Here is a 24,852-nt window from a genome sequence, read left to right as displayed (position 1 = left end):
TCTGGTGCTTGGTTTTTAAACAAATTTTCTCTAAGAAATCTTGAATCTACTCAGACAGACACTCTCCCAACCTGGAGCTGGAAATCACACCTGTGGATTTTAATGCCATCGTTCCTTTGGGCTTAAAAAGTCACTTTCACTCAAAGATCTGTTATTACAATGCACGAACCCCAAAGAGAGTGGGGTTGGGGCGATATCAAGCCAAATAGTCAACAGCTCTTATGCTGACTGACAGCCAGCTGACAATCTGACTTGTTTGGAAAGGGATTCTTCAGAGCCACCTCTTGGAGGTGGGGAAGCCTAGGTGGAAGGTGGGAGGGAAGGGAGTCTCAGATTTATAGTAACTCCTACAAGTTACCCCGCATTGTGCTGACGGTTTTGCACTTAGCCTCTTCTTTTACTTAAGATCTTTCTAATTTCCCCTCGAGGACTCTGCTGTAGAGCAGGGTCCTTTTCTGTAAAGGGCCAAATATTTTAGGTGCGGCCAACTTCATGGGCGTGAATGTGGGCATTCACACAGCACAGCAAATCATTCAGATTTTAGGCTTTGCGGGCCCTACGGTTAGTCTCCGATGCCTTGACTCAACTCTCCGTGTTACACAGAAACAGACATGGATGATATTTAAACAATGAGCCTGGCTGTGCTTCAATAAATCTTTACTTATGGACATTGCAATTTTAATATTATTTTTACCCATCGGAAGATATTTTTCCTCTTTTTTTTTTTTGTATCAATCATTTAAAAACATTGAAACAGTTCTTAGGTGGCAAGGCACACAAAAAGCAATGTGTTCTGTTTGGCCCGGGAGGGTAGCTTCCTTCCCAGCCCCTCCCTAGGGAAACTTCCACACATGCGCATCAGCTCACGTGTACGGGAAGTGCACATCAAAATTTTTCTTGAACGCTCCAAACTAGAAACAACCAGAAGTCCCCACGAAGGTAGAGCGGTTAAATATATTGTAGTTCATTTATATATAAACATATAGCTGAAAGGAAGAAGCGAGTCTTGAAAGAATACATACAGGATGATTTTATTTCTATAAAGTTCAACAACAGACCTGCATAAGTGCTAAAACTAAAATTAAAAAAAATAGAAGCAAAGAAACGATCACAAGAAAAATGGGGGAAGGGACTTCTGAGGTCCTGGGAATGTGGCATTTCTTGACCTGGGTCATGTTTACAGTGGTGCTTGCTTTATATTTATTCTTTGAATGGTGCCTTGTATGTATCTCCTCTGACATGTATATCTCATCAGTTTAAAAATCTCAGTTCCTAATTCTGACTCTGAGTTGGCATTTGGAGCCCCATTTCATAGTGAGGTTGGGGAAGGGGGGAGCTGCATGCCCAGGCCACATGTTTCCAACTTCCTAAAGCTCCTTTGATATAATTTTGAAGACCTTTGGCATCCATCTGGCCCTGGGCTTCACATTTGCCAAGAAGAGTCTTGGCTTTTATAGCATTCAAATGTTTTTCTTCTCAGTTTACTTTTGTCTCAGATACTAATGCTCTCTGCCAAATTCCCTCAAGGTCAAATCCACATTATTATGGGTTCCATTGTCTTGAAGCCTTTCTTGTTTGCAAATTCCATTTTTCCTAATTTCAAAATATAATTATAAATAATTCAATCACATTGAATTGGGCAGTGTATGTGTATACTGGCTACTTTCCCTTTATCCCTCTGCTCCTCAGTGTTTATTCTCTTCTTAATATTTCTACCTTCTGGCTCGCTATGCGTGGCTGTATGTTGTCATTAACCAGGCAGGGCTGAAAGGAAAGAAAAGAAAATATGTATTCATGGTTGGAGAGGACATGAGTTTAGGAGTAAACCAACTGCAGTTTGAACCTCCACTCAATCTATTGGCTGTCTGTTCATGGCCAGTGACCTGACCTCTCTGAGTCTTTTCTTTCATTAATAGAAGTGAGGGCCAACAACTATGAGAGAGAGTCGTTGCGAGAATTAGACACGTAAAGGTTAAACAAGAAAATCTGCTCCAGCTACTTGATGACTTGGGATAGGGCTGCAGGAAATGTTAGTTTTCTTTCTTCTTCCCTTCCCTCTTCCCTCCCTCCCTTCTTTCCTTCCCTCCTCCCCTCCTTCCTCCATTTTGCAAGATTTTTCTGTCTACCCTCACCAACCATGTTAATCCCGCAACGGCTTAATGAGAGAAAAGGATAGGAGGTGGGTTGGGGACAGGAAGAATCAAAGGTGACAAGAACGATTCTGCTCAAGAGCCTGGAGAAAGAGCCCACATCACGTCCTCCGCTTTCCTTGCCCATCCCTCTTCATACTTCTCATTTTCCCGTGAACTCACAGGTCTTTTCACCCCTAGAAATCCAAGAACCCCGGGAAGGCAGCTGTCAGAACCTTCAGAGAGCCTAGGAGAACTCTATCGTGATTAAAGTACCAGGAATAAAAACCGCCTCCATATAAATCACTTAGAGCCCTGTCTGGCATATTGTCTGCACCGAGTCAATGCCGGGTATTATTACCGTCATCACTGGTGTTACGATTATTATTGTTGTTCAGGACAACATCTCTCTGTGCCCAACAGAAGTTGCGAGGCCATCGGCTGCCTCTTTGCCAAATGCACACCCAAGTTACAAATGGTAACGGTTGTTGTTTCTCTCAGCATTTCTCAGTCTCCCTTGTCATTCCCCCCCTCCCCCGCCCCGAAACGTTTCATTCTGCCTTTTCCAGAACAAACATCACTATAATCACTTCTTGTTCACATCTCCAATATCCCCATGGCTCTTGCTGCTCTCACTGGTAGTAGCAACACCTCTGAATTTACTACCATCTGCAAATATCATTAGCTATTGTTTATTCCCTCTCCCACACTATTAATGAAGATGTTAATTAAGACCAGAACTAACACTGACCCCAGCAGCAATCCACTAGACATTTATCCAACTGGATAAACTTCTGTTAGGCATTACCCACTGCTCATAGACATTACCACTACTCCAGTCCCTTCATCTGCTAATTTGTAAGAGACCAGGGGAGAGAATTAAGGGAGCCCAGTATTATTTAAAAATTAACACTCTGATACTTAGGGTTTTTGGAAGGGGACTTGGTGGAACATCAGAAGGACGGTTGTCAGTACTATGCATGAGTGCAGTGAGCCAGCCTCCAAAGGAATTTGGTAATTGCCTGGCTAAGCTTATGGGTTTCTGAGAATTTGGCAATACGCTGCAAGGCTAGAGTACACCGACACAGATCACAGAGTTTTCTTTCCAGCCACTTCCATTTAAAGATGAGCAGCCTAAGACCCAAAGACTTGTCCAAGGTCACTCCCTCGTTCGTGATAAAACCCGATTTGGAACTTGGGGCTCGAACTTCCTGTCCCACGCTCTGGGTAGAAGCAAAGTTGCTCTGACTTCACAAGGTTCTGCTCAGACACCCACCAATAGCTTTGCCCGCTAAATCCTAAACCCACGCAGCCCGGGGCCCATCAACTCCATCTATTTGTTCTCAGCAAACTGTGTATAGTAGGAGTTCCTTACATATTCGCTCAAGGAAAGGGCATTATTCGCCACCATGTCCTGTTCTCTCAACCGATGTATTAGCGATTCTCGATCCTGCCTAAACACTAGAATCACCCCGGGGAACTTTTAAAAAATACCAGTGCCCACACCACAGCCCTAGAAAGTCAGATTTAATTGGATTGAGGAGAGGCCCAGGCACTGGTAATTTTTTAAAGCTCCCCAGGTGATTCTAATGTGTAGCCAGAGCTGAGAGCCCCCTCAGAGGAGAAAGTGTTTTTCCAAAGTCTCCTAAATTGGGAGGTTTCTCGTTGCATAGAATCGGGTCCGTACAGAGCTGCTGTGACTTAGCCAACGGGAGCAAACCCTTCTCTTAAACTGGAAACTGACTGCCCTTCAGACTTGTCCCTGGTGAAGAGTACAAATTACACCGCCACCTCAGAGTGATGTCACTTGGCATCTGTTAATCCGGTAGTGGGTATTTACACCCGGCAATTTTTCCAGACCTAAACTGTGGGGGCAGTATTGCTCACTTCGACGCTCTCAGGCAGCCCTAAAGTGAGTTACTGGTGAGTAGGAAAGCTGGCCCACTGGAAGCAAAGGCAAGCAAGGGACAGAAGACCTACCAGGGTTTGAAGGGTTCGCCACTTCCACATTAATACCCACTGTCCCCAGTGACCCACATTAATACCTACCGTCCCCCCCAGAAAGGCAGCAAATGCCGTCTTGCCGCTGGTATGGCAATGAAGCCTTAGTAGATGAAGAATGTAGGTCAAAGACAAAACAAGGAAACATAATCTCAGGCTTCTGCCTGGACAAGAGCCCAAGGAGAATAAAAGACAAGGCTTTGGAAGGTTTCAGAGGCTGCTAGTCTTGTGGCGTCACACTTTGTGGCCTCCTCCATTTTAGGGGGACATCTCTACATGCCTAATTGCCCAGCAACACTCACACCTGTCAGAACTGGGGAGTTCACGGTGCTCCTGTTTGCTCCTGCGGGTTGTTCACGGCCCCCGGGGAGGCCTGGTACCCGGGGCTGAAATCTGCAGTGGGAAGGGGTGCTTCCAGGAAGGATAGATGGCTCTCTCTGTGGTTCACAGAAAGATGCCCCATGGAAATTAGGGTACCCGAAGAGGGATAAAGACCCAACAGTCTTCCACATCCTTGTCATAAGGAGCAGAGGCCTCATGATGAAACGGGGTGCGGGGGGGCAGAGAGAAGAGCAAAGAGATCAGAGATGACCAAAAGCATTAGGGAAGGGCTGTAGGGATTGCCCTCCGTCCCCAAATATGCTCCAGGATCAGTGCCTCTGGACAGTCGTTAAGGCTGGGCTAACAACACAGGAAAGTGTCCAGGAAGCCGGTGAAATGTGGAAATGGAATATCAGTAGAAGAGACAATAAGACCCAGGGAAAAAGGAAGTGTAAGGTGGGAACATTTTTTGCGGCTCACTCTCTTACCAACTGAAGTTGGGGCCCCAGGCATGGCTCACAGGCTTGCTGGCTGCTGTTACAACCTGGTTCAGCTTCTGGGAGAGAGAAAGAAAGAGAAGGAATCCCAGCAACGAGTCACTGGTGGAGGGCCAGGACAGGCGCCTCCACCAGTGAATGCTTCCAGACGCAATGAAGTGTTGCCCCAAAACACTTCTCGAGAAACAGCTTAGGTAGAGAGTGCCCCTTTGGAGGAAAAAAAGATCAGTCATTTTGACAAGGTCAAAATACCAAGAAAACAGCATTCCCTATTGAGATGCTACGGGTCAGGACCACACTCCATTAGAAAATATTCTTTTCTGCGTCTCCCTTAGACATTCCGGCTTTGACGTGATTTTTAATATTCCCCCAAACAGAGACTCTCTGGGTACACAGTCTCAACTAAAAACACGTGAGTGATTGGATTTGGGGTAAGGGTTCTCTCCCCCTTAACTGATAAAAAGAAAGACTCTAGAGGAGGGGCGGACTAAAGCAGCTAAATAATCCCATCCAAGAACTAATGATCCCGGGTGGTATTTGGGCCCAGAATTAGTGGGCTGTGGTGTGGTCTGCACTCCTCCAATATTGGGACCCAGAGGGCAGTAAAGTTGTCCTTGGGATCTGGAAATTGGGGGCAATTTGGGTGATTTCCCCTTTGCTTGCACCTTGGAAAGATAGCCAGGGAGGAAGCCAGTGGAGCGAGGAAGGAAGGAGAGAAGGAGGGAGGAAGGAAGGGTGGGAGGACTAGAGGTAGGAAGGGAGGATTTATTTATTGAGCACACACAGCTTGCCAGACATTGCTTTTGGCTTTTGCATATGTGCATTCCGCTTAATCTCTAGAATACCACTGTGAAGAAGGTATAGCTGCTTAGCTAGTAAGTGGCCAGGTTATATTCCATCCAGGTTTATCCGATTTCAAAATTCTTCCCTTTTCCCCTTAACAACGAGTCTCCCCAACTACACATACAGACACGCACACCTGTGTACGCGCATGTGCGTGGGTATGCTTTGTTACTTAGCGCTTCTTAATATTGCCCTATCGCCAAGCAACCAAACAATGAGGGTAAATTTCCGATTTCTGTTTTTTTGTGCTCTTCTCAGACTGTAAATGGTTTTCCTCTCTTCAGAGTTGCCCCTAATGTTGTTTTCATCTGGCTTTGCCTGTATATTACTGAAGAAAGGAGGAAAAGAGGAAGGGTGGGGCTGAGGGAGATCATCGGTCCTGATTCTGTTGCTTACTGGGCAAACACTATTTTGGGGGGCAGGGGTGGGGTGGGGGATGCCACCATTTTGCCAACCCCTTACCATGCCCCCGTGGGAATTCTCTGGTCTGCTTTAGAGAAACAGTTCAGCCCTGTTTTACCCCAACTTCTTGATAGTCGAATCCTCCTCCTTGACTGAGAGGCAACCATCCTTGGAGAAGCTTCTCTTCAGGCAGCCATTCTATACTTCTCTGAAAGAGGAATTGCAAACCTCAGCCCCCCCCCCCCCCATTCTCTCCCCCTCCACCTCATTGCCAGGGGCCTCTACCTTTTTGGTTTTTTTTGGGGTTTTTTTTTTCCTGAGAGGAAGTGGAGAGAGGGGCTGGAGATGGGAATGTGCCTGATGAGGCTGCCGCCTGCCTCCCCATTGGTCAGCTCTGCCCAGTGGAGGAGAGCCGCGGCCAGGTTTCCCCCGTGCCTCCCTGGAGCAGACACAGACGCTTCGGGAGGAGACGCTATCACAAAAGGGTTTAATAGGGAAACAACAACAACGACAACAAACATGTGGAAGGGGATGGGGTGTTGGCAGGGACCCTTGTTCCAGGCTCAGTCTCTGCTCCTGCAGTCTCCATATATTGACTCTCTCCCTTCTCTAACTCCTGACTTTCCAAGGGTTTATATTCACTCCAAAAAGAAAAGCAATTGCCAGGCAAAAATGTGTGCAGTATTTTTATTAAAGTTTGGTGGAGAGGAGGGAAGAGGAAGGAAAAGGCTGGACTTTGGGGGGGCGGGGGGGGGTTGATAATGGCTGCCTGGTTGCCAGGGAGGGGGGAGAGAGGAAGAGAGAGGGAGAGAAAGGGAAGGCAGGCATGCATACGAGTCTCTCTCGAGCAGCAGCCAAGAAGCAGAGAAAGGGCTGCTGGGGACAAGGAGGGGGTGTGTGTGTGTATGTGTGCCAAAAGCCTTATAGAAAAAGAGCAAAGATCTGAACGGGAGGAGTGGTGAAAAGCCCAAGTGCAAATGGACTTTGGGATCCTCCTGGCGAAGACGGCTACGAACAAAATACAAAACAGGCCACTGTGACAGCTCCGAGAAACCCAAGTCCTGAGGAGGCCGGGACTTTGGAGATGCTGCAGAAATGGCCTGATAGATAGACAGATAGATGCCAGAGTATGCTGATCTGCGAAGGGCCTTTAAAGAGAGGGAGAGAAAGAGAGAGAGAGAATGGGGGTCTGAGACACAGAGCGACATCAGGTGAAAGCAGCAGCAGAACAGAGACAGACAGGGACAAAACACACACACACATAGCCAGACCCCAAGAGAGGGACACAGAGAGAGTCGCACGCAGAGAAAGACAGAAAGGGCTGGGAGAGGGGGGTGGCGGGGGCGGGAGTGGGGCGAGAGGGAAAGTCTCCAGCCAAATGCGGGAGACTTGGCAGGTGGAGAGCAGCAGCCGGCCGGGCAGTCCCTGCACTTGCTGCCTCTAGTCCATTGTTGTCTGGAGGGGGGAGAGGGACTTGTTTGTTTGTTTTGTTGTTTGGCCTCTTTGTCTCTTTTGTTCCAAGCAGTTAGTTTGCTCCTTTCCCAGACACTGGGCTGATGGAAGCGCTTTATGGATTTTTCTTAAAGGGACAGGATTCGCTAGTTTACCAGGACAGTTTTAGAGATGTCTTAGTCCTAACCAGTTTCCACCTAACCGGCTATACATACACGTCCGTATTTTTAAAAGATCGTAGTAAGTGTGGAGTGTTAGTATTTATGCTGTTTTGTGACTGGTTAACAAGAATAAGCGGGTCAATTTCACCCTCCCCCCTAAGCCTCTTCCTCCAAGCTTGCCAACAGTGCAGGGGGAAGAAGGAAGGAAAGACAAAAAGAAGAAAACCCTACAAACAAAAGTAAATGGAAAACATACATAAATAACTCCAGACCTTGGTACATGTTCTTACCCTCCCCTCCCCCTTTTTAGCATCAAGATGAGAAATATAAACTTGAGCCTTAAATAAGCCCCAGTAGAGGGGTTTGAAGGACCAGGGATGGCTAGGGCATCCCTTCCCTGACACTGGCAAGGCGCTGCAGGCCTCACCCCCAGGCCCCTTTCCTGCAGGCCCTTCCCAGGCTCCATCCTGGGCGCTGGGGACTTGGGGAGCCCAGCCCAGTCTTGGGTCACCTCCTGGGGCTTGGCCTTCCTGAAGGAATGGACTGTGAACACACTCAGGAGGCCCAGTGCCCCTGCTGGAGGGCACTGAGTCACTAACCTGAGCCGAGAGCTGCTTTTTCTTTATTTGAGGAGAGGTCTGGGAAAGGGGTATCCCGCAAGCCTTTGACTTTTCTGTTCCACAGAGACTCCCAGTTTCCTGTCCTTCATAATAATTTGAATAAGTTTTGGTCTAAAGCAGACAGCTTTTGAAAGAAATGGAATTTCAAAACAGGTCCAAATTCATTCACATCAATTCTGAATTTATCTCTAGCTCTCCCCTGAAAAGAATGCCCAGTCCTTTATCTCAATCCCAACTTTGTCCTCTCCTCCCCGTCTTAAAATCTCTCAGTGAAATCTAGGGTGCCAGAGATTAAAGATCAGTGCATACAATCCAAGCGCTTGGGGTTCTAGGGAAGGTTCAAAGAGGGTGGAGGTGGGAGAGGGAAGTGGGTGCCCCTTTGTGAACGGGATCCTTTATAATTCCAAGCAAACACAAATCGGAGCGGCTGCCACAGTTGTAGGGTACAGGCTGGCTCTGGGGGCACAGCGAGCCCTCAGCTCCACCCCACCCTCTGGGAGTTTGGTACTTAAAAGAAAAGAGAGACAATTCTGTCAGCCGCTGGCTAGGGTTTGAGGGTGGTGGGGTGAGGAGTTAAGAAGCAAGCTGCTGACACACACAACTTACCTACCTCTATCATATTTTTCTCCTCTCGCCTTCCGCGCCCCCCCTTCAAAGCTGCCGTAAGTGTCCCGCCAACATCACCACGAAGTTTTGCTTCTACTAGGGTGCCAATTGAAGGACGCAGGCCGCCCCCCTCTCCCTCTCCGACACAACCTTAGTGACAGCGTGGGCCAAGGCTTGCAGGGACCAGCCCAGAGTCAGGGGTTCTGGGGGGAAAGGCGACAAGGCGATGCTACCGCGGAGCCTGGCGGGCCCAGTCCGAGTGAGGCCTCTGGGAGGTGCGGCCCAAGGCACGTGGGACACGTGTTTGCCCAGAGTTTGGAAAGAGAGAATGTTGTGGGGCGCGGGTCTCCCCGAGACTCTTGTGGGAGGGCGCATTTGTAACCAGCTTTGATTTGGGCAGACGTCTCCCGTCCCGGGTCACACGAGGTAACCCATGTCCTCCTAACCTTGAGCGTAAACTTGATTCTGATTTGGGCACATAGGCGCAGCCAGGCTGAACCCGTTAGCTTCTGCGGACATCGGTTAGGGGCAGGCTTCGTCTGTGGCCAATGATCACAGGATCACAAACAGCACGTGGAAAGATCAAAGCAAAGTGCTGGCCTTGACCCTGGCGGGGTCAAGTCCGATTCCAAGCCCAATCCAGCGGGGTTCAGAAACCGCGCTGCAACCCCAGGCCCGGGAGTCCGCCCGGCGCCGTCCGAGGAGGATTTCGTTTCTATTCCCCGCACGCGTCCCAGCAGCGCACCAGGAGATCCAGTTTCGCCGGAACGTTCCCGTTGACTTGTTGGTTTGAAAGTTGAAGCCCCGGGGTAGTAAGGCTGGCCACAAAAATTTCAAACCCCGCTAATCCTAGACAAAATAAAAACATAATAGGCCACAAACCAACCAACTTGGGGCAAATTCTGTGGTGGTCTCCTGGCAGGGCACATGGAGCTGCGGGACCTGGAGGGAGTGAACCTTTCTGCCTCTAACTCCCAACGTGTGGGAAGACCTCAGGATGGTGTAAGAGCCGGGTCTGCTCTCCATTGCTTCCTCCTGTCTTCTAAAGAAGTACAAAAACAACCCCCCAAACCGGCCGGGGGGTGGGGGGCAAGGGGCACAGGAAGCCTGCCTAGATCCCGAGCTTTGGCACGAATTTGCCTCACACCAAGACGTAGGGTCTCCCAGGGAGACGAAACCGAGGCGGAGAAACCGCGGCCAGGGAGCCCCTGGCCCCCACTCTGGAGCAACCCGCCCAGCACGAAGAGTGCGTCTCCCGATCCCCACGCTGGGGACCTGGAAGGCAGGCGGACGCTCGAGGCTCCAGCAGGGTGGAATCCTAAAGAAAAAAATCTGAAAGGAGAAAAAAATAAATTTGAACAAAACTAAACTACAAGCCCGAAGGTCCCCGCCGCGAGCGAGGTGGGGGAGGAGGGGGCGGGAACGGCCGAGGCGCGGAGAGTGGGGGATGCGAAACGAACTCCATCCCCTGCAGCGTCGGTGCCTTCGGGGGCTCCACCACCGCGCGCTCCCACCCGCAAGGTTTGGACTCGCGGGGGAGGGGGAGAGGGGAGGGAGAGGAGAGGAGGCTAGGTGGAGGGAGGGGGGAGGAAGTGGTGGTTCTCTTTCTCCTCCTGCCAGCGTCAGCCGAGGGGAACTTGATGGAGGTGGCAGAGCTCGAGAAAACTTTGGAAAGTTTAGGTAGCGCGGCTAGCGGTGGAGGCGCAGGGCGAGCAAGCAGTGCTGGGGTGGGTGTGGGGGAGCGGGCCGGGTGCCTTTGGGAGGCCAGGTCCCCAGGTAGATAAGGATCCAAGTATCCGGGGTCAGGTCCGCCCACGGCCCCAGAGGCTTCGAGGGGCTGACCGCGGGACGTTTCTTTAAGAGACGGACAAGACAGAGCCGGTAGTGGGGCGGTGTGTGCCAGTGCCGAAAGCACTACCCGGAGACCGCTCAGAGCCACAGCGGGAAAGGCTCGTCTGCCAAGGCGGCATTAGATCCGCCCGCCCAGGGGCCTGGTCCCCCATCTTCCCCCGTCCAGCGAGGGCCGCGCGCGCCAGGGATCTTTGGGGCGACGCGCGCGGTTTCGAGTCGCGCTTCGGGTCTCTGCGCACCACGTGCGTCCACGGCCTCAGGCGGGGACGTCTGCGCTAGTGCCCCCGAAGGGGAGGGGGCCACGCGGCCGGGAACCGGCCTCGGCGACGCCGCAGCCCGCTCACCCTTGCTGGGGGCAGGACAAAATGGCCCAACCCAACTTCTCCCTGCGCCCTGGGAAGGAAGCGTGGTGCGCCCGCTGGAGCGCGAGGCCGCCGCCGCCGGTTCCACACACGGCCTGGCATTCTGCTTTTCCTCACTGCGCACCAGGGAAAGGCATAATTCAATTATATCATTCAAGTGCCACCCAGCTTCTTCCTCTTTTGCTCTGCAGCCTAGTGCATTTCGAAGGGGAATCTCCCAATTCTCAAATAAATCTCTCTCTCTCTAAGCCCAGCTGGGTTTTGTAGTAACCATTGGGACGAAAAAGACCAAAAGAAAAAAAAAAAAGAAAAGAAAGAAAGAAAGAAAAGAAAGAAAAAAACCCAAATCAGATGTGAGTTTACAGTCTGAAGCGGCTTATTTGGGCTCATTGAGCTCCATTCCAACTCCGCGCGGCTCACTCTATTTCGGGAGAAGTTGGAAAAAGGAGAGAATACAAGGTTATTTAAAGTGACTCCCAGAACGCGACTTTCCTTCCAAGACTCCCTGGGTGTCTGCGTCTGGGCTCCAGCTTACCGCGGGCCCAGGCGACCCAGCCTTGATTATTGAAACCGGGGTAGCTCCCGGGTGAAACTACCTGTTGGGAGAATGCGCAGTCTAGACCTTCGGCCTTCCTTTCTCCCGCGCAATCCCGGCAGCGACCGGATGGTTCTGGGTTTGGCACGAGAGGGGAGAGGGCAGAAGAGCCAGGAGCAGCGGACAAAGTCAGCAGCGCCTGGTACTACCCAGCGGACTGCGCTGGCGCTTTGGGAACTGGAAGCAGTCCCCAGTACGCTGTGCGGGGCCCCTGGCTGCAGGGATGCGCCCAAACTCGGCACGATTCTCGAAATTCGGAAATCACGAAGCGGTGCCGTTCGTGTTTGCGGCTTCACGCAAGTCTAACTTAAAAAAAAAAAAAGCAAACAAAACAAAAAAACAAGAAGCCTCCTGGCAGCTTTCTCGGCGCCCACCCCCACGCCGCACTCCAACCCCCAGCACTTTCCCCTGCACCGAAATTCACTTTACTACTTCTTAAAATTCGGAAAACTCCGCCGCCGCTCGGACGCGCGGCAACCCAGAAGCTGCTTGAAGCAGCTCTCTTGCGAGCAAACAGAATCTCTGTATCTTAAAACAACCTAACTGGACGAGGTAGCAGAGCTAGCAATAACAATCTGAGCAGTCTTTGTAGCCTATTGGGGAATTTTTGGAGGCTGGGGGATTCGGGACTTGTCTCTCACAGGAACCTGTGAGAAGGACAGTTCGGGCCGGGCCCTGGGGCTGGAAGTCTCATTGGGGAAGCGCACAGTCCGGGTTTGGCGCGCGCGTTTAATTACATTCTTTCCTGCAAACTCTCCCGCAGAGCCGGCACCGACGTTACATCGGGGGGATGTGGAGGCACAGGCTGGGCTAAACCGGGAAATTTCCCCCTAGACGCGGAAAGCACTCGGCGTTGTGTCTCCGATGCGGGTTTCTGCCTATTGATAGCGAACCTCACTCAGTTTGGGGAGCAGTGGAACTTGGGAGAAGCCCTACCGACGGGCCCGTTTGGGGTCCGAGGGTACGGGAACCCTTCTCTGCGATCGGGGGCACAGCGGGGCTTTATTTCTCAAGGCATGCGCTCGCATTCTCCATGCTCACAAAGCACTCGGCTTAAAACGAAATGGGGACAAATATTAGGCCACTGCAGGGAAGGAGGAGGGTGAGCCTCATCTTGTTTAGGATACTTGTTTTGACAGCGAAGACTGCTGGGCTACGCGGAAGAACGGGGATTTATTAATGAGAATTTATTGCACAGGAACGAGAGTTGTGACTTCGAACTAAAAGACGGCGCAAGACGCTTCCCGCGCGGCGGTCTTTTATGATCCTGGCAGTATTAGCCTGTTCGGCCCCTAAGTCACACCCCTATTCCCAGTCTTAAGTGGCATTTCCCTTCCCAGTGTGCCTCTTTCCTGTGCCCACTCATCTGGGCTTCGTGCTGCCCAGGACCTTTCGGCGTCTGGAAAAACTCCTGCAAACTTGCCCTTCCCCAAGCGCATACGCGCGGGTGGGCTCTCGCCGCGCCGCGGCGCCGCTGCCCCGGGACCCTCCGGGGCCTGGGAAACCCGGCGTATTTTCCAGCGCTCAGCCTCGGCGCTCCTGTTTTATTTCAGTTCCATCCCAGGGGCACGGACCCAAGGATAATAAACAATGCTGCTTATTAGAGATACAAACGGGCGCAGAAAAGAACCACGCGGAAAAGCAAGCACAGAGACATTTTAGCAAGCGGCCATACATTCACAACTGTCTTTGAAAGTGACTTGTAATGAACACTGGAGGTAGCTCTTCAAAATTACGGAAATTCGCAAAATATAGGTTTGTCAAAGTATGATGGTTGGAACTATTTTTATTTATTTGGTTTTGCCTCTGGAAATCAGGCGGAGTTGTTGCTACCTGCCCAAGCCTCTCTACAAGCCGCCTCCTCCTCCCTTATCCCCCTCTTAGATCGCTAGGCCTCACACACAAAAAAGGGAGGGGTCTTCCAGGTGTCGGCATGCTTTGCTACCGTTATTCCAGATCCTCAGGAGTTGAAAACACTACCTTCCCTTTAGGCAGTGACAACGCGGGCTTTGGGGGGCGGGGGAGGATGTCATTGTAACGGGTGTGGTCAAATAATTCAGTGATGGGGGGGAATTCTCCCTTTCTTCTCTCTCTTCTTCTTCTTTTTTAATATAAACGCAGATACCTTCTGAGTGTTGGCCATGAGAGTGGGGGCCGATGATTCCTCTTGAGGTGAGGGTGAAACCGATTTCTGCCCTGCCTGATGGCCTTGAGAAAGGGCCTCCCATCTGCTCTGATCACCGCCCCCCCCCCCCAATGTCAGAAAATCTTCCTGCCTGCAAATATTGGCACGACGCTGCTGCGACAGGCGGTGCTGCTTTAAATAGGAAGGAGACCGCGGGGCGAAAAGAAAGTTACAACCTTCCTACCCACCGACTACCTGCCTCCAGTCCCCAAAGGCCAAGCGCTGGCAAAGGAGACTTATAAGGAAAGCCTCAGACCTCGGAGCAGGATGGGAAATGAATCAGCTGAGAGTTCCAGGAACAAATCTCTGTTTGATGCTCAGGGGCTGGGGTGCCCCAGAACAAGTCTCCCCCGATTTAGTGCCTGAGCACCTGTACTTCCTCTGGCCCTGTCTCTCCATTTTTCCATTGTCGTTGTTCAGATAGAGGTAATGCTGGACAAAACTCCAGAGGTGCTTTAGTCCAATTCTCCTGGGCAGCAGGTTTCTTTTGACTTTATCCAAAGGGCCGACTCTGCTTCTGGCAGTGCTAAGGGGAGGGTCTGTTCTCATCAAAGCTAGCCCCTGTGTCCCACAGAGAACCCTCATTCCACCCACCAACCAACCGCCTGGGGCTGGCTCTGGCTGGGCCAGGGGACCCGCTCCTGAATTACACCCCCTCTGACAACCAAGGGCATCTCTCTGGAAATGGTCATGGTGTCCACTGCACCCAAGGAATAGTCTAAAGCTTCTCTGCCCAGCTCCTACTTAAGTTGATGGCTTTGGATGGTGTTTGCGAATTTTTGTTTCCTCACTTAATTTCTGTTTTATCTCCAGAACTTGGTCCGCTGTCTCCAGCGCTTTCTGCCCACCCTAGAGGCCAGCCTCTCCTAGGAAGGGAAGGATTTGTGCCTGATGAGCTCCAGCTTGCATTTGCAGAGACTGGCCGCATTTTAGAGGGTGCCTCAGGCACTTCTGGTGGTGAGCTTGGCTCTAGCCTTCCCATTATTTTCCCATCAGTTGGACCATGTCTTGTAATTTTATAGAGGAGGGAACTGAGGCACAAAGAAGGGACTTGACTTACCCAAGGGCATACGATGAGCTGAGAGCAGAGTCTGCACCCCACCCAAGGATTCTTGATTTGAGGTCCGTTTGCTCAGTTCTGAGGCTGGTGTAGCTGACAATACACTACTGTTCAAGAAGAATCCACAGTGTGCCAGGCCCCTTGCCGTGCCAGAAGCTTTACATAGGTTATCATTACAGTAACTCTAAAGAGCATTATTAGCCCCAATAAAAATTTTTAAAAATTATAAGAGTAACATATACATAAGATACTTCAAATAATGCAAAAGGGCCTAAACTGAAACTAAGTCTCTTACTCTCCCCCTTTTCCAGAATGATGTTGGTATTTTTCATCCCTCTGTGGCTCTGTCCATGTCTAATAGACGTTACCATTACTTTCCGAGCGAGGACAGGGAGGCTCCCATTCAAACTGATCGCCGGCCGTGGCCACCGGTCTCCCACCCAGTGCTGCCATCACTACGTCAGCAAAGGCGAGTGGGGGGAATGAGGCCACAGGTAAAAAAAAGGATCAGGTGAGAGTTCACATCACCCTTCCTTTCCTCCCCACCTGCATCCACTGATGCTACAGCTTTTCAGGAGCTGAGACCATCAAGTCTCTTGGTGCAGGTCACCTCACCATCATTTGTGAGGGCTGCTTTCTGTCCAGGCCTCGGTGCAACTGGACAGACAGCTTTCCTTGGGCCCCTGTCACCTCGCTGCTGTCACCCCAGTGCTGCCTCCAGCCTGCGGTAGTTCTGGAACTGGGGCAAGCTGCTTCCGATTTCCCTTCCTGTCCCTCTGGGTTGCTGGGAGGCTCAAATGAGAGCCCCGCAGAGGACTGTAAACTTGAAATCTTTTTACGTAAATAGAGCAGCTGCTTTTCAAAGGCTTGGTGTAGGACCCTGTGGCCCTTCAGTTCAAAAGAGTGAATGTTTAGGGTTCTTTGCAAAAGGGTGTGTTTGTCTGTGGGATACGGGGGTTCACATTTTGGGGGAGTTGTGTCTATATTAGCAGGTACGGAAGTGTGTCTTAAAGTGGTAAGGGATGTTCATTTATCTGTGAAAGAGGGGAACACTGAGCCTCTGGAATCCGAGACATCGGTGAATGTGAAGTGGATTTCCTCTGCTGGAGAACACTTACAGCCAAGTTGGTGAGGGCAGAAGGACGCACGTGCTTGGGGTGCACAGTGGGTCAGTAAGAAGTGGCTGAAAGGATGCTTCAGCCTGTCCCTTCGGGTAGGCTGCTGTTAGATGTTCAGGAGCGGACAGAGGGCAGTGAGGGTGAACGTTGGGCCGCTCCAGCTTTCCAGAACCAATCATTTCATTTGTTCGTTACTATTTCTGTGAGTGGAAAGGAGAAGGATTTTAGAGGATGCATGTGATCATGCTTTCAGGAAAAGCTAGTTCTGTTCTTCAGTCTGGAAAAATTGCTGGAAAATCCTGAATTGGGGTGGGGGGGCTCCAGGTGAGAGCAAATGATGGGGCGGTAGCCACTGGCTCCAGGGCTTTGCAGAAGAGGAGCGGCCTGGAAGGGTCTGGTGTCTCTGAGAAGCCCTTCTAGAAACGTGCACAAGTCTGAGACAGTACAGAGGGATAGTCTGAGCGTCCAGGAGGAAGGGGAAAAAAAACCGGTTTTTAGATGAATGAGGGGGGTTGGGGAGTGAGCCGGTTCCAGAGTGAAACCGAGAAAGGAGGGAAAGTCATTTTTTTTGAGGCCCAGCCAGACTTCAGGGCTTGCCTTCAGTGCCTGTGTCAGGACAAAGGATGCTGCGCCCCCTGGTGTCAGACTGGCAGTCAGCACCGCTCGCTGCCGCGGAGACCTGAGGCCGAGAGCCCCGCGCTCCCGCTGGAAAAGTCCACGGGTCAGGCGGATGCCTTTTATTCCGTTCGCTAAGGGAGTTGAAGTTGAAATCGTCTTTGCTTTCTCGACTCTGGAGTCTAAATAGAGACTCTGCTGGAGAGAGAGAAGGGTTTTGTTGTTGTTTTAGGTGCAATTTAGGCCAACAGGACAATGACTGCTTGGAAGTAGCCTGGTGAGGTGGGAAGTCCACGGACCTGAGAGAAAAGACCTGCATTTGAGGTGGAGTGTTGGTCTGGGGCGAGTAATTCAACATTTTAGAACCTCCCTTTCCTTGTCTTAGAAACAAAGGGATTAGAGTACCATGCTTTTAACGGCTTTCCCAAGCTCCACTATTAGGATTTATGAATTACTGCACTGTTCTCCAAGAACCTTGCAAATTGGGTATGATTTTTATTTTTATTAGCATGCAGGTACACATGTTCTATGTTTCAGCATGAGCTCCCTGATTCTGAGCAAAGGTGTTTGTGTCCCCTTTCCTTTAAAAAAGGCAAAATACGCCTCGTTTCAGTACAGAAGCCATCCCTTCCACCTTTCATGGAGCCCCCTGCAAAAAGCAACAGAGTGAGCAGGTCTTCAGTCTCTGCTCTGTTTCTTTTAAAAATAAAGTAGGAAAGTGTCGTGCTGGAAATTATGCTACTGAGTGTTACATGTGGTAGGTGTGAATATATGCTTCAACAGTTCCAGGCACAAGACCAAAAACGTCCCCAGAATTAGCAGAGTTTTCAGCTATAATCTGGCTAACATTTCTACAAATAGGGTACAAAGACCAATTTGAGAGTGTGCTCTCTCTAAGGGGCTGTACGGTTGGGATTCCGCTGAAATGTAGGGCCATCCCTTATACGGTCACGTGATTTTAGTGGGCTCAGCCCCAGGAAAAATTATGTAGTGGCTGAGAGTTCCCTCTCCTAAGACCCACACGTCTCATCACTGGGATGAGTAGTCAGTTAGACCTCATGGTGACTTCTTTCTACGCTGCACTTAAACTCCGATCTCTGCGTGATGTCTGCATTTGGGTTTTGTTTTTAAGAAACTGGTTGGAGCCCTGCGAAGGATCCCTTGAGTTGTCTTGCAGACGTGGAGGGTGTGTGCAGCCGTGGGCGTGTGACAGACGGTGTCACTACTCTGGATGCAACACTAGGGGAGCAGGTCCCTCTGTAGGGGAGGGGCGCCCAGGGGGAAGGACAGCAGCACAAACAAGAGGACCCATGGCAACTGCTGGGCCCAGGCCAGTGCAGAGAGTTGGAGCTGTGTGCCCCTCTGAAGTGAACAGCTGTGGCATGGGCTGAATTGACCTCCAAAATTCATATGTTGAAGGCCTAACCCCCAATACTTCAGAAAGTGGCTGTATTTACAAATAGGGCCTTTAAAGGTGTGACTAAGCTAAAAGGAGGTCATTAGGGTAGTGCTAGTCCGGTGTGACCGGGGAAGTCCTTATCAGAAGAGGAGGTTAGGACACAGACAAGTACAGTGGGAAGCCAGTATGAAGAAACACCAAGAAGGCCGCCATCCCTGAGCGGGCGAGCTGAGGAGTGAAGCCTTAGGAAGAAGCACTTCTGCTGACACCTCGTTCTCACACTTCTAGCCTCCGGTATTGTGAGAAAATAAATTTGGGCCACTCGGTCCATGGCACTTTGTCATGGTAGGCCTAGCAAATGAATACAAGTCACGGCCTGGTGCGATCCCCCCAATTCTGGGGATCCGTTGAGGGATGTGGACCTGGAGTTACCAGTTTTGGATAGAGGTTTAGAATCTTCAATGTTGGGAGCAGGGCTAGCTTCGTGAACAGTGTGCAGTCGTGCAGCACCCCATCCTTGGTCCAAGAAGGGCCTCCGTACTTGGTTTAATGTTCTGCTGTGGCTGTCTGGAAATTCTTTCATTTTGAGCAAGGGGCCTGCACTTTCTTGTTGCACTGGGTCCTATGAACTATGTAGTTAGCCCTTGCTGACAACTGACACAAATGGAAAATAAAGTGCTGGTTCAGAGTATGGGCGCCAAAACAAAACATGTCTGAGGCTGGATGTAGCATGGGACGCTCGCATGGACTTTCTGTCACCAACTGGATTAAGACCTTCCATTCTCTGAGAATCCCTAGGAATGAAATGATGGCGCCCAGAGATTTTCTGGGGTGGGAGGAAAGGCACAGATATTCTGTGGATGTGATTCCCTGAGATTTTGCGTGAGCTGGTGGGGCCCTGACCAAGATTTCTTTTTCCCCCCCTCAGGGACGGGCAGTGAGAACGTCACAATAAGAACATATGTTGAGGAAAGGCCCAACACGAGGAACCGGAGGGTTGGTTTGCAGGGGAGGGCTGGGTTGGGTCCTGCACGTGGCTGGGGCTGGAGGCGTCCCCAGAGTCATCACCCATCCGGGCACTGGAGTTGGGCTCTGGAGACTGAACGGAGGATACTTATCCCCCAGTCTGAGCAGGACTCTGAGGGCTGCTGCAGCCTCGTGTCAAGGCAACATGGAGAGACAGCAAGTAACAACACTGAGCGAGGATGGGCTAGACTCCGGTTTTGTGCCCGCGGTTTGTGGGCAGGACTCTTGCTTTGGAGCAAGTCGGTCCCAGGATTCTTGGGCGGTTCTCAGTTGGGCTGCATTAGGAGCCTTGAGCTGCTGGAGGGAAACCCTGCCTGTTGTGAGGCAGACCCGAGCCCTTACTTGTAAGTCAATAATCCACTTCCATTTCCTGGGGCACGCCATACCAGTTGCTTCTAATGTGGAAGGGGAAGTTTTGCCCCCGGTGAAAGGCATGTAGCCATCAGTGAGTAGAGTCATGGGGATATTATGGAGAGATCCTGTTTTTAAGGAGAAGCGTTGATGTATAGAAGCTCCCTGAAAATATTACAGTAGAATGTTTGGTCAGGAGGTCCGCTTTTCTGGTTCTCTTTCTGCCCAGTTCTGGCTAACTGGAGAGGGTACATTTTAAAAGAAGTAATTTCTAATGCACATTTATGCAAACTCCCCAAGGGGAAGGAGTGAAAGACTGTTTGAGACACTGAATTTCTTGGAAGGAAGTTGCTATATAAATTAGTATAGAGCTTTGTTTTTCTTCCCCCCATGGCAGGTTTGCAGGACATACCGAAGAACTCTCCCATCGTGCAAGAGAGAAAACGAAACTCTCTCCTGGCCTCTAACAGTGAAACTAAAATGCCCCCTCTTTCTTGAAAGTTTCCCAAACCTCGTGAATCTGATTTCCAGATCAGAGTAAGGTTTTATTTTTATTATTCTTTATACTTTGCATCGGGAGAGCCCCTGAAGGAGCACTGTGACGGACTAAGTGTGGCTTCTTGTGGGCAGGCCAGGACTTCGTACAGCAGGGGGAATCCAGCCACACCTACACAGTGCGCCCTGAGCCAGCTCCTCCTCCTGACAAACACTGCCCTCCTCTTCCCTGAAGTGTATAAGTAGGACCCCTCCTTTGGGCTGAGCCAGTTCTCAGATTCTGAAGGGGTTAGAGATACTGACCCAATATGTAAGAGGATTGAACTTCTATATGTGGCATTTCTTTTTTTTTTTTTTTTTAAGATTTTATTTATTTATTTGACAGAGAGAGAGAGACAGCCAGCAAGAGAGGGAACACAAGCAGGGGAGTGGGAGAGGAAGAATCAGGCTCCCAGCGGAGGAGCCTGATGTGGGGCTCGATCCCATAACGCCGGGATCACGCCCTGAGCCGAAGGCAGACGCTTAACCGCTATGCCACCCAGGCGCCCCTATATGTGGCATTTCTGACCTAATTCCTAAATGACAGCGCCCTTAAACATGTGGAAGATAAGAAACCTTGCTAAACATTTTAACCGAAAAGACCATTAGTTTCAGAGAAATGAAATCTATGTCCACATAAAACCTTGTCCGAAAATTTTGCAGGAGCATTATTCATAGTAGCCCAAAAGGGGAACCAATCCATGTGTCCATCAACTAATGAATGGATAAACGAAAATGTGACGTAGCCACACGACGAAATACTATCTGGCAATAAAAATATGGTATCGGATTTTGCTACGTGCTACACTGATGAACTTTAAAATATGATGCCAGTCACAAAGGAGCATGTATCATATGATTTCATTTGTATGAAATTCCTAGAATAAACAGTCCTACAGAGACAGAAAATAGACACGTCGTTGCCGAGGGCTGGGGGTCAGAGTCGGGGCATTGGAAGATGACAGCACTACGGTAGTTTCTTTTTAAGGTGGTGAAAATCTCCTAAAATTAATTGTGGTGGGGAATGAGCAACTCTGGGGATGTATCAGAAAATACTGAACTTTGCACTTTAAATGGTGAATTGCATGGTGTGCAAATTATATTTCAATAAAGCTGATCAATTTTTTTAAAGAAATACTTTTTAAAAAAGATTTTATTTATTTATTTATCTGAGAGAGAAAGAGACAGAGAACTTGCAGGGGGAGAGGGAAGGGGTAGGAGAGAGAATGTGAAGCAGACGCCATGATCAGTGGGGAGCCCGAAGCGGTGGCTTGATTCCATCACCCTACGAGGTCAGGACCTGAGGCGAAGCCAAGAGTTGGACACATAACCAGCTCAACCACCAAGGCACCCCAAGAAATGATACTTTTAAAAAGACCATTCGTTTCTGTCTCTTTCCAGACACATGTATCTAGGCTTAAAAACAGATTTTATGAGCTAAGTAAAGTGACAACGTGAAAAATAGTGATTTTCCCTTGGGTAGAACTGGCAGATCCAAGTATAGCCACAATACTTGTACCTGGAACGCCTTTGAACTTCGCTGAAACATTTTTCCTTGGCCCGAAATCATTAAAATATATTTAAAGGATACTGAAGTGGCTTTGTTGTTTTTGTCTTCCTGATACTCCTTTCCCCTCTTTTACGTCATAGCTCCCCAACTTTCTCTTAAAGAACCATCCACCTTATTTTCAGTTCATGGGTTTTGAATAGTGCTGACCCCGCACCTCGGGCTCTATGAGTTAGTCCCGATGGATCAGCACATTTTAGCCAGTGGCGTGTTGGAGCAGCCTCATTCCAGCTTATTCGAACCAACTGGAAAATTTCTAGAAATGTTGCGAGCCAGTTGTTAAATGTGATCACTATTAAAATTTAAAGTATATACATTTATAATTAAATAAGTGATATTTAGAACAGAGTTATTAGGCACTCAAAACTCCTCACCTCCTAATGATTTGAATACATGTTACGATTATCCATGCCCCCGAGGTTCCTTACATCTGTCGGATATGCACGATTGAAGTGCCTTCCTGTGCCTCTCTTCCCAACTCCGTGGTTCGATGACTTCCTGTTGGCAGCTTGAAATTGACCATTCGTACTATTAATGCCACACAACTAGGTCAATGCCATATGTTGGGGCTTCTCCTTTTTCGTCAAGGAGATTGTTAATCATTTACCAGCTGTAGTGGGGTAAAGAGTGCCCCTGCTCCTCCCCCCAAAGATGTTTGTGTCCAAATCCCAGGTGTTTGTGAATATGACTTTGGGAAAAGGATCTTTGCAGCTGCGTTTACGTTGAGGCTCTTGAGGTAGGATCATCCTGGATTATCCTAGGAAGCCCCACATACAATCACGTGTGTCCTTGTAAGATGAGGCAGAGGGAGTTCGACACGGACACACAGAGGAGACACACAGATAGGACAAGGAGGCAGTGAGACTACAGAGATTGAGTGAAGTGATACAACCACAAGCCAAGGAATGCCTGAAGCTACCAGAAACTGGAAGAGGCAAGAAACAGAATCTCGCCCTGGAGCCTCTAGAGGGAACCCAGCCCTGCTGACACCTTGACTTTGGATCGCTGGCCTCCAGAAATATGAAAGAAAACATTTCTGTTAGTAAGCCATCCCGCCTGTGGTGAACTGTGATGGCAGCCACAGAAAACTAACATACCCACACACCACTGGCGTACTGTTGTAGGGTCAGGGATGGGCATGTCACCCCAGTCAGGACAACAGGAGGTCAGCTTCTATTGCCAAAAAAACAATCTCCTACTTAGGAGTTGCCAAATGGTGCCATCTTTGCCATGACAGCTGCCTAGGAATTGAACACAGCACAGAAAGCCACCAAGTTGGGATCTAGAGAGAGAGAGACATTCCGGACCATGCTGTTTGAGAAGCTGGATCTAGTCTACTACTGGAATTCTCTGTTACACAAATTAATTAATTTTTTTAAACCAAGTTCCTAACCAATATACACCTGTGACCTTTCAGAGAACATTGGAAAGGGTTCGCTTGTGCTGACAGGGTTGTAAATACATACAATTGCTTTTATTTGATCAGTTACTATTGAAATCAGGCCTAATAACAAAGACAGTCAGGGAAACATATATCAAACAGGGAACAATCTGACGTCTACCTGAATTCAATCATGTTCACTTGTTCCAGAAACACTTATGGTACCCAACCATGTTTAAAGTGTTCTATTCAGGACAGAAATCCATACATTTAAGAGCTTACAACTTATTTGCCAATAAGGAGTTTAGGATAGCTCGCATTACTGAGGTCACCAGCGGTATTAACTTTTCATTACATAGCCCATATTTTTCTGGACAGTACTAAATTCATATAATTTCATTATTTTTCCCAAAGAGAATTTGTTTAATGCACAGTTAAAATATTTTAACTTCTTTATGAGATTACATTTAAGTACATTCACAAATCATAAAAAAAACTTTTGGCAAATTGAATGGCTTTGGGTTGGGAAAATATTCTAGTGATTTTCTTTCTTTTTTCTTTTTTTAAGATTTTATTTATTTATTTGACAGAGAGGGAGAGAGCCAGGGGAGAGAAGCTAAAGGAGAAGCAAAGTTCCTGCTGAGCAGGGAGCCGACCCAGGGCTCAATCCAGGACCCTGGGATCATGACCTGATCCAAAGGCAGACGCTTAACCGACTGAGCCACGTAGGCGCCCTTCTTCTAGTGATTTCCAATGACAATGTACCTTTGGTAATTTCGTTCTTCTCAGGAATTTTTATTTTCCAGTATCTTAGTAATTTGTTAGCAGGGATAGGCACATTTCTGAAAGGAGGGTGTCACAGAAAATTCCAGAGATAGACATACTCTATGGAATATTTTTAAAATAAAGAATATCTTTTAACATCTAGCATTTCTACCTTTACTTTTTCAGTTCAGGAGATTTAAAATTAATATTGCCCCATAATTCTATTTCTTTCCTATACCTTTTCAAATAGCCTTTTTTTTTTTTTTTTGATGAGCACATTTTTTGTTTTGGATTAGTTCCTAGTCAACTTTTTAAATCTAATTAAACTCAACCTAAGTTTAACTCAGATAGCATTTGTGGTTAGTTTCTTTTTTAAATATTTATTTTACGTTTATTTATTTATTATCCATTTATATATTTTGAGGGGGGGAGGGGCAGAGGCAGAGGGAGAGAGAGAATCTCAAGCAGGCTCCACGCCCAGCCCAGCACAGAACCTTTCCGTTAGTTTCTTGGTAGTTGATAAACTGAAAGCCCATCTTTGGGAACAAAAAAAAAAAAAAAAAAAGAGGTTCCTGAGGGTTGCTTGTTGCTAAAAGAGCCCCTTACTAATAATAAGGCACTAACATCAATAAACTAATGCCTACTTGTCTTGACTTAAAATCGAGATGAACTATCAAATGCCAATGTCCAAATATTATATTATTGTTTAGCACTTTACATTTGCTAATGGCATTACTTATCAAAGAAAGAATTGTTCTAAGTATTTTCAAGGCAAACAGCAACAACAAATAAACCCATAAACGGCCAAACACAGACAGAACAAACAAGCCGACCACACACACACAATCACACACGTGAGGCCTAGGGAGCAGAGATTTCACTAGGACATCCAGCAGACGTTAATCAGTCAATAACAATTCAAGTCAAGGATTGGACTCTCCTTCTAGTCTAGAACAATCCTCTCTTTTTTACAAAAAAATAGCCACCAAAATCTTTTGGGAGATGAGTAGC

General features: G+C 48.8%; 1 long non-coding RNA gene across 2 annotated transcripts in view; it reads left to right on the top strand.

The window, feature by feature from the left end:
• LOC123781335 (uncharacterized) overlaps positions 1–24,852 on the top strand; it is a 50,952-nt gene that overhangs the window by 19,277 nt on the left and 6,823 nt on the right. Inside the window, exon 2 of one of the 2 annotated variants that reach the window (XR_015727506.1) lies at positions 19,992–20,131. The exons of the other annotated variant lie outside the window; for it this stretch is intronic. This is a non-coding gene — a long non-coding RNA (uncharacterized LOC123781335). The remainder of the gene's footprint in view (positions 1–19,991; positions 20,132–24,852) is intronic. 2 annotated transcript variants of the gene reach the window in all.

The sequence above is a fragment of the Ursus americanus genome, chromosome 18 (assembly GCF_024610735.1).
Source record: "Ursus americanus isolate L20-20 chromosome 18, mUrsAme1.1.p, whole genome shotgun sequence".
Classification (NCBI taxonomy): Eukaryota; Metazoa; Chordata; class Mammalia; order Carnivora; family Ursidae; genus Ursus; species Ursus americanus.
Note: the sequence above shows the minus strand (reverse complement) of the source record. Positions and strands in the feature narration are given on the sequence as shown.